At 39.5% G+C, this 9246-nt stretch overlaps 1 non-coding gene across 1 annotated transcript; it reads right to left on the bottom strand.

Annotated features, from left to right (window-relative positions):
• Positions 1 to 7358: 7358 nt before the first annotated feature.
• Positions 7359 to 7491, bottom strand: LOC120360658 (small nucleolar RNA SNORA70). Its single transcript, XR_005577104.1, has one exon. It is a non-coding gene; the product is annotated as a small nucleolar RNA SNORA70 (small nucleolar RNA).
• Between the last annotated feature and the right edge of the window lie 1755 nt (positions 7492 to 9246).

Raw genomic sequence — 9246 nt, 5'->3', positions numbered from 1 at the left:
CCCCACTGAGTTGTGTTTTTCCACGGGTTCCCTCATGCCTCCCTGACTCACTGCTGATGAATCCATGACTAGAGCAGCTGGAGGTCTGTCCCCTCCTGCAAATCGATGTGTAGAGCCAGGCCCATGGGCACACTTCCTCCCCGACTCTCTGTGATGTAGTGGCTGATGCTCAAAGCTGCAAGGCGTCTTCTCTCCCTTCTCCCTGGGTTACCCAGCTTATACTATTGGATAAGGAGTCTCCTGGGTCTATATGACACTGATTCCCCAGCAATATGCTAATTCTCAATTTTTAGCCATCTTCTGTGTCTCCAGTGAGGGCAATGGGAATTGTAATTGGTGTATTTCATGCATGCTGAAGTGAGAGAGAAGGAACGGGGAGTCAGATGTGTGCTGGGCATTTTCATGTCCTCTGTCTGTAAATATCACATCATCATTTTTATTCAGTCGTGGGGTGGTGTCCTCAGAATTTCAAACAAAGTGGAAGGAGGAGTTTCCTAACATTGAATCCATAAAACTTGCATGGAATTCGTAAGCCTTTTCTATCAAGAGCAAGCCACAGGAGGTAGGTCCCACAGCAGCCCCTATGGTGTCTTGATGGTTTCTGTGAATTTTCGTACCTTTCCACCCCCAGTCTGAGTTCTGGAAAAAAGCTTTTATGGCACTCTTGTATTGCATGAGGAAGCTGGGTTTTTGAAAATACTTTTCATCTTACTAGTGTTGTCGATTATAGTAAAATTTTCATGGTAAGTTCACCAAACCGCTCTCCTGACATTTGAAGTCTAGCACCAAGCGTTCTTTGCTCACAAGTTTTATAGGATGGTGGACCCTCTTCAGAGTGTTGGAAAAGTCCAGTTAAAGCTAAAATGTGACTTACTTGCTCTTGGCAGGGTTCTACCCTTCTCAAGAGCCAGTGAGGAGTGGCAATATTTATACTTGGTGAATTTATCTTTTCTTTTTTTTTCTGGAAAAGAATATCACATAGTCTTAGTTTTTCCAGAAAAATAAATCTAGAAAAAGTTATGTTCACAAATTCTGATCTGCTTCTCTCATTAACAACATTTATTAATCAAACAGCAAATTTTTCTCAAGAGCCTATCGGGCCTTTCTAAATTCTGGGCTATGATAGAGAACCAAAGACACAAAATATATAAAAAGACACTAAAAAAGTTACACAATAAAAACATATACAAAACCAATAAGCCCCAAAGATTGTAAGCAAGTAAGAGTTTACATATTAAGACAAAAGAATCTTCATCTAGTAGTCAATAATAATTGGAACCCAGACTGTAAAATTCAACAATTTCACAGAATTATATAAAGATGACCAAAAGAAATTTTACATTTATATAATATGCTAGTTGTTGCCAAGTTTATGGTACCATCTCTGCCTATCTTTATTTCTCAAGATCTTATAGGATGTTTGTGCATAACTCTCAAGTTACCAATACCTTGCTTCATTTTCACTACAGAAATAGTGGTAGAATTTTCTTCTTTATGTATAATATTTCCTAGTTAGACTAAATTTTGCATAAATTTTCTATGTGAAAATCAGAGTATCATTCTCTTCATATGTTTTGTGTATATTGCTACTATAGATCTTCTGGGCAATTCATTTTTTAATCCTCTTTACCAAACTGCCAGAATGAACAAATACTTGTTAACAATAAATAACTACATTTAATCATAAAGTGCTGCCCCAAGTCTATTGTTGTGAATTATTTCTTAATGTATAGCATGACTCTCATATTTTTAAGTTAACATGATACTCAGAAAATACACAGCAGGAAAATATAAAACACAATTAGATGCAGTTTCAGAAAACCTTAGAGCTACTTTTTTTTGTCATTTATAGATTCCTATAGCTTATTAACAGTGATAAGGAATTTAGTATAATTTAGTTTCAATTCAAAATCAGAGGAATATGTTTTTCTACTACAAAGTTTCATACCCGTGGCAAATCACACAAATCTGCAACAAACTCCTCCTGATCCTTCCCTCCCTGGAGGAAAGAATGCGGCTGAGGGGCTGAAGGAGGTTTAAGGCAAGGGAAGAAATCAAGACCAGTTTCAAAGCAGGATTGAGAGTTTATTAAAAAGTTTCAGAGCAGGAATGAAAGGAAGTAAAGCACAGTTTGGAGAGGGCCAAGTGGGTGACTAGAGGGATCCTAGAGTCCTATTTGGTCATTGACTTGAGTTTTTGTTTTTTTGTTTTTGTTTTTTAAGAAACGTTTAATTTTATTGAATCTACCCTAAATGGATCATGATTCTTAACGTAGTGTTGATTTACATAAATAAGTGTTGTCCATGAAATGGTGAAGTAGGAAGAGACCAGAGGATCATCTAATCTCCATGCTACACTTTTTTTTTTTTTTTTTTGAGATGGAGTCTCATACTGTTGCTGGGGCTGGAGTGCAGCGGCATGATCTCGGCTCACTGCAACCTCCACCTCCCAGATTCAAGCGATTTTCCTGCCTCAGCCTCACAAGTCACTGGGATTACAGCCACCTGCCACCACATCCAGCTAAATTTTTGTATTTTCACTAGAGATAAGGTTTCACTATGTTGGTCAGGCTGGTCTCAAACGCCTGACATTGTGATCCATTCACTTCAGCCTCCCAAAGTGCTGGGATGACAGGCATGAGCCACCGCGTCCAGCCAGACTTGGGGTTTTATACATCAGTGGGATGCTGGAGTTCTCTTCCCTGAGCGTGGGCTGTCTGCATGGGCAGTGATTGCTAGCACCGGGGAAGGGCCACATGCTCAGTGTGTTCACTGAAGTTGTGCACATGCTCTCTTGGGGCATTAATTTTAATTTTTTTTAAAAAAAACTCTTACTTCTTCTTAAAAAAAAGTGAAGGTGGGATACACGTGCAGAACCTGTAGGTTTGTTACCTAGGTGCACGTGTGCCATGATGATTTGCTGCACCTACTGACCCACCCTCTAAGTTCCCTCTCCTCACCCTCCACCCCCAGTAGGCCTTAGTGTGTGTTCCTGCTTGAGGCACTTTTCATATACTAGTTGACCATTCCTAGAGAAAGGTCATATATCGGCTAAATTCCATGATTCTGCCTCTTGATGCCATGTTTGTGCCCACTCGCCCGGCTCCGGAGAGCTCATCGGAAGCTGCTGATCACCAGCTTCAGGCATTTTCCATCTACTGGGAGATGGCCTTTCCCTGGCGCTGGTTGCAACCAATTGTTACTTTACAGAAAGAGTTTAGTAAGCACCAGACCATCACTTGATGGTTACCTGACATTCCTGGGGGTTCCCTTTCCTGCCCTTCCCATGTCTGCCTAACCACCTACTCTAACAGCTTTGAAGAATGAGGAAACTTGAGCCAAAATAATCTTCTCATTCTTCTTTGATTTATATTCTTTACTATGTATCTAAATAACAATCTATGTCTCCCAGGGAGTTACAGAAACCCTGAATTCTAGGACAGAATAAATATACTTCTACCTATTCCAAAGATGTCATTAAAGTATCCACTCCATGTCTGAACAACTCTCTTAGTATCTGAGTGTCTGTCTGATCTTTTTATTTACTGGTGAATGGAGCTTGTCTGGTATTATCCTAGCAATTCCTCTGTGTACCTTATCAACCTTTACAGTTCAACATGACAAGGAAAGGGGAGAGTCAATAATATCAAAAAAGAAAAAATCCAGAAGCCATTAGTCTCAGATTTGCCTTATAGAAATTCTGCATTATTATGTGTAATTTTTATTAAGCATATGTAGGTCAATGAGGTGTCATGAATCTTAATTATCTTAGTAGAAAACAGTAGCCCCTCAGTAGCTGCTTATACTGTCACTTCCACAGGTGGATTTTTGGAAAGTGTTGTTGAATGTGGGAGAGCAACCCCGAATGCATTATAAGGAAAGGAAATGGCTGCTTTCAAAAGCAAGACTTCAGTGCTCACCTTTGCAAATAAAAGCATTAGATTCAACCAGCTCAGACATTACGAGAGGCCAGTGTACACTTTCCTTTAGCTGACTTAAGTTTCATGAGTCAAGAAAACAATTTTACTTAGCAAATCTTTTCTTAACATTGGCTCTAGAGAAGGTGTCATTTGCATAAATATTCTCCATGGCATACATTAAAATTGGCCCTTATGATAATTTGCTGCCCCGGAGATATAAATCATTGAAAGCTGTTGTTTGCTCCATAATTATGTGATTTAACAGGCTTAATTCTTTAGCTAGGAAGAGATTTATGCTTCTTTAAATAAGGACATGCATATGTCCTATATATATAAAACTGTTGATACGGATTATTTCTGAACGTAAATAGTGAGTGTGTATTTTTTCTAAAATTGCAATTGGAAGCAACTCCCTTATTGTTCCTTTTTTGTGTATGGCTAAAACTGAGTGAAATTCAATTATCACAAAAATAGTGTGTTTTGATTTTGTATGTCCTGGTACTTTTGAAATTTGGAGTGTGGCCCTATCACTCCCAAGCCATTGTGTGGTCTAAATCAATTGTCTCCGTAGGCTCACACAATGGCAAAATGTTTTCATGAATGCATAATGAGCCACATGCCCCAGCTGAACACTCAGAAACAGGAGAACAAAATTAAGCCTAGGTTATTGCTCATCTCTTGCCAAACTTTATCTCCTCCATGTTGTTTGGTTTCCTTTGATATTCAGTGACAGAGTAGATATATCACTTGTTGCCAGAGAAAGCAGGCCCCCCACCACCTTCCTAAGCTTACATCAGGTTTAAGAACATACGTTGTGGAAGAAACGCTAATGAGTTGAATTTCACGATAATTTTAACAGGTATTTCTGTTACACTCACACACATTATTTATAACTAGTGATTGACAGAGGCTTATTACATGAATAATTGATTTTTGTTTGGCAGCTGCATTTCTGATATTGCCACTGGCTATTTGTGTGTAGTTTATTCCATAAATTGTATAGTGATAGAAATCTATGAAAGGAATGGGCTGTGTTATCTCTACATGTTCAAATCATAATATTTATACTTTTGAATTTAAGTTTGATATTTTGCAAAATTGACCTTGTTAAGTCCTCCTCAAATAAGTTTCTTGATTTGTTTTTATTTTTATTTTTTCTTGAATGTATTTCATTCATCTCAGAGCTGGGGAAAATGACCTCTGAAAATCTAGAAGACTGATGTCACTGACTGCTAAATGATGATCACTACTGAATTAACAAAAATCCTTAAGAAATAATGTGTGGATTACAATTTTATTGGTAGAAGTGATTTTTATGGTGTTGAAGAAAGATTAACCAATTCAGTTTACAAGTGTTCCATGCCACAATTTCCATGGGAAATAAGTTTGCTCTCTCTTTCTACAAAGACATGATTGTACCTCAGTGGCATAAATGAGAAAGTGCTAATAACATTTTGGCCCTGACTACCAAGCATGCATCTTTTGTCTTATTTCTTTTTGCTTGTTACATGTAGCTAAAAAACTTTGACATTTGGCAAATTGATGGAAATAAACTCAAAGTACCTTATACTGTTTCCCAGAACATTTACAGAGAATACTGTACATCTTACTGAGAATGTGACGTTTCTTCCACATGATCAGGAAGAAGACAAAATTATGTATTCAACAAGTATTTATTGAAAACCTATGCTATGGACAATGGATACAAAAATAAAAACAAGACATGATTCCTGCCTGCAGAAAGCGTCAAGCCCTGTCATGCAGACAGACACAACAGTAGATAATAAAATATGCTAAGGACATCGTTAGACCGTGTGTCCAGGGTTTCATGAGAGCAGAGAAAAGAAGAGAATCCAACTCTTAACAAGGAAGGGAGGCTACAGGGAAATTTTCTGAAAGTGATGCGAGAGCAATGTCCTTACAGAAGGGAAGAGCAGGTGCTGTGTACATCAAAATCAGGGGGTTAGCATATTAATAACAGGAGACAGCTTACATGAAGTCCTTTGGTAGGTTGGGCATGCCTCAATCTGTGCAGGAAGCGCGAGTGGGAAAGTCCTTCAGGGGCAGCCACCAGATCCCTGAGATCCTGCGGCATCTTGCTAAGGCAGTGGCTCTTAACTTTAACCCAAAAAAGTTTGGTTTTATTTTTATTTAACTTTGATGATGACATGGTTAGATGCATATTTTAGGTACATTTCTAGAAACAGACTACAAGTGTTTCCATTGGTACTGTCCTGTAGAACCCCAAACAAAGATGAGGGCCTGAAACTGGAGACTAACCAGAAGGTCAGGTATGTTCAGCCTGGAAGTTCCATCTTCCCTTTTCTTTGTCACCATGTGCACAGTAAAGGAACAGGCGACATGGTGCTAGTAGATTTCTGCATGATAAAAGATATAGAGTGGGGGTGGCCAGATTTTTGCACACTATGCAAATGGCACACCTGGTCTGACCAATCTTGGGTGCCCTATGCAAATTAAACACCACCTTCTCAAGCTCGTCTATAAAACCTCCCGCAATTCACCGTGGAAGCAGCAACCCATTTTCTCTGGGACTCCTCTCTGTGCAGAGAGCTCTTCTCTTTATTTTGCCTATTAAACTTCTGCGCCTATTAAACACTCCTCTGGTGTGTCTGTGTCAGTTTTCCATGGCTGTGAGACGACGACATCTCAGGTATTACCCTAGACAGTGACATTGCTTCAATATGCCTCATTCTCTTTTTATCATTTTATTTCTTTTTAACCTCTTCTGTTTTCATGAAAACATAATCATCGTAGATATCTTCATGAGATGAACAGCTTTTCCAGAACCATTGATTGAAGAGATTGTCTTTTCAACATTGTATGTTCTTGGCCTATTTGTCAAAAATCAGTTGCCTAAAAATGCATGGGTTTAAGTCTGGGCTTTCTGTCCTGTTCCTTTGGTCAATGTGTTGTTATATGAGTACCATTCTGTTTGGATTATAAGTGCTTTGTAATATACCTTGAAGTCAGGTATTCTGTTGCCTCCAGGTTTGTTCTTTTATAAAAAGTATAATTTATTGGTTAGTATAAAGAGGGGGCAGCACAGCAGAAGCTCTCATGAGTGCAGGGCCGGCCACTTGTTGAGACGGCCATGACTGGGGATGTACCTGACCCCACGGCTATCTGGGATGAGCTGCTTCTCAGCCACCATGTCTTCCAATTCATCAGCATTGAACTTGGTGAAATCCTACTTCTTTGAGCTGTGGATCTTCTGGCACCCAGAGAACTTGAACTTGGCCCCGTGCAGGGTCTCAATCACATGCTCCTTTTCTGCAGCTTGGTATGGATGGACGTGATTACTTGGCCAATGTGGACCCTGGCCACAGTGCCCTGGGTCTTTCCAAAGGCACCTCGTATGCCTGTTTGGAGCCTACACTGGCGTGGTGCAAGGTCAGACACATGAACATACATCTGGAAGGCCTGTCTCCAAGGTCACTTAGAGCAACCCATTCAAGAAAAAGGCTGCATACACTACCAAGGAAGCTGCTGTCTGCAGCCACTGCACACTGGCCCCCCGAGGCAAGGAACCCAGTCAGCTTAACAGGCTGCAGCAGCTTTGTTCCTTTTACTTAAGAATGTTTGTGGCTATTTGGGGTCTTTTGTGGTTTCATGCGAATTTAGGAATTTTTTTTACATTTCTGTGAAAACTAACAATAGAATTTTAATAGGAGCTGCATTGAATCTGTCGATCACTTTGAAGAGTATGGACATTTTAACAATATTAATTCTTCTAAATAATGAACATCATATATCTTTCCATTTGTGTGTCTTTTTCAATTTTTTCATCAGTTTTATAGTTTTCTGTATACAAGTCTTTTACCACTTTAAATTTACACCTAAGTATTTAATTTTTTGTTGCTGTTGTAAATAGGATTATTTTCTTTATTCCTTTTCCAGATAGATTTTTATTAGAGTACAAAAATGCTACATTTTATAGTTGATTTTGTATCCTGTGACTTTACTGATTTATCAATTCTATCAGTGTTCGGTGGGGCCTTTACAGTTTTCTCTATATAAGATTATGTTGTCAGCAAACAGAGAATTTCACTTTTTCCTTTCCTATTGGGTGACGTTTCTTTATTTCTAATTGCTCCAGCTCAGACTTCCAGAACTATGTGGAAAAGTCCTGAAAGTGGGCATCCGTGTCTTCTCCCTGATCCCAGAGAAAAGCTTTCAACTTGTCACCATTGAGTATGGTGTTACCTATGGCTTCGTCATTTATGGCTTTTATTGTGTTGAGTTACAATCCCTCTGTACTTATTCTGTTGAGAATTTTTATCATGAGAGGGTGTTAAATTGTGTCAAATGCTTTTTCTCTTTCCTCCTCCTATCACAGTGATTGATCTCAAATCCTGGCTTCTTAGTGTTTACAGGTAAGCAGGCAGTAAAGATAATTATCATAGTATTTAAAGTCAAGAAAGAAACAATTTCAACTGAATATCAAGATATAGTGTATGTTTGTGTGTGTGCATGCATGTGTTATGGGTGTGTGTTTGTTGCGTTAGCTGCAAAAATGCTCCATCTGTCACTTTCAAATAGCAATCTGTCAGACTGCATATTCCAGAGAGGGTCACAACAAGAGCTCTTACTCTGCATGCTATTTTGCAATGTAATATTGCCACTCTGCCTTCTAAATCTGGGCAAATCCTGTGATCAACAGAAATGTGGTAGAAGTGACACTGTCCAGGAGGGGTCCTTTAGAGAAATTGGAGGCTTCTTCGTGTTCCTGCCTCACATACACACTTCTCATTTTCTCTTAAATTCAGCAATAGTGCTATGAGAAGCCCACACATCACAGAAAACATGCATGTAAGCACTTGGATCATAGCCCCAGCTGACTCTCAGCCGACAGAAAATACCGACTGGTATCCATGTTGGTGAAACAGTTTGGACATGCAGGCTTTCCCACGTGGTACGGGTCCAACCACCTCTGACTACAAGTACATGAGCAACCTTAAGCACGGACTGCCTAGCTCATTCCCGTCTACCCACTGAGCTAGGAGTGATGATAAATCATCGTCTTAAGTCACCAAGATTGGCATAATTTGCACGACAACAATAAACCAGAACACCCACTGAAAAGGCCATCTGACATGTTTGGAACATTTTCCCTAAATTTGGATAGATCTCCACATTCTAAAAAATGCCTTTCAAAGTAGACTCTAGAAATGCACATTTCTCAGTTCGCTTGTGGTTAGCACGCAGGCCTGTGAAAGGTTCTTACGCACCTACAGACCCCATACAGAGGCAACCCCATTTAGAACAAAGGCTCTGTGTGGAGAATCCACTCTGTTGTAGGAGTGGCA

The sequence above is a fragment of the Saimiri boliviensis genome, chromosome 13 (genome assembly GCF_048565385.1).
Source record: "Saimiri boliviensis isolate mSaiBol1 chromosome 13, mSaiBol1.pri, whole genome shotgun sequence".
NCBI classification, from domain to species: Eukaryota; Metazoa; Chordata; class Mammalia; order Primates; family Cebidae; genus Saimiri; species Saimiri boliviensis.
Note: the sequence above shows the minus strand (reverse complement) of the source record. Positions and strands in the feature narration are given on the sequence as shown.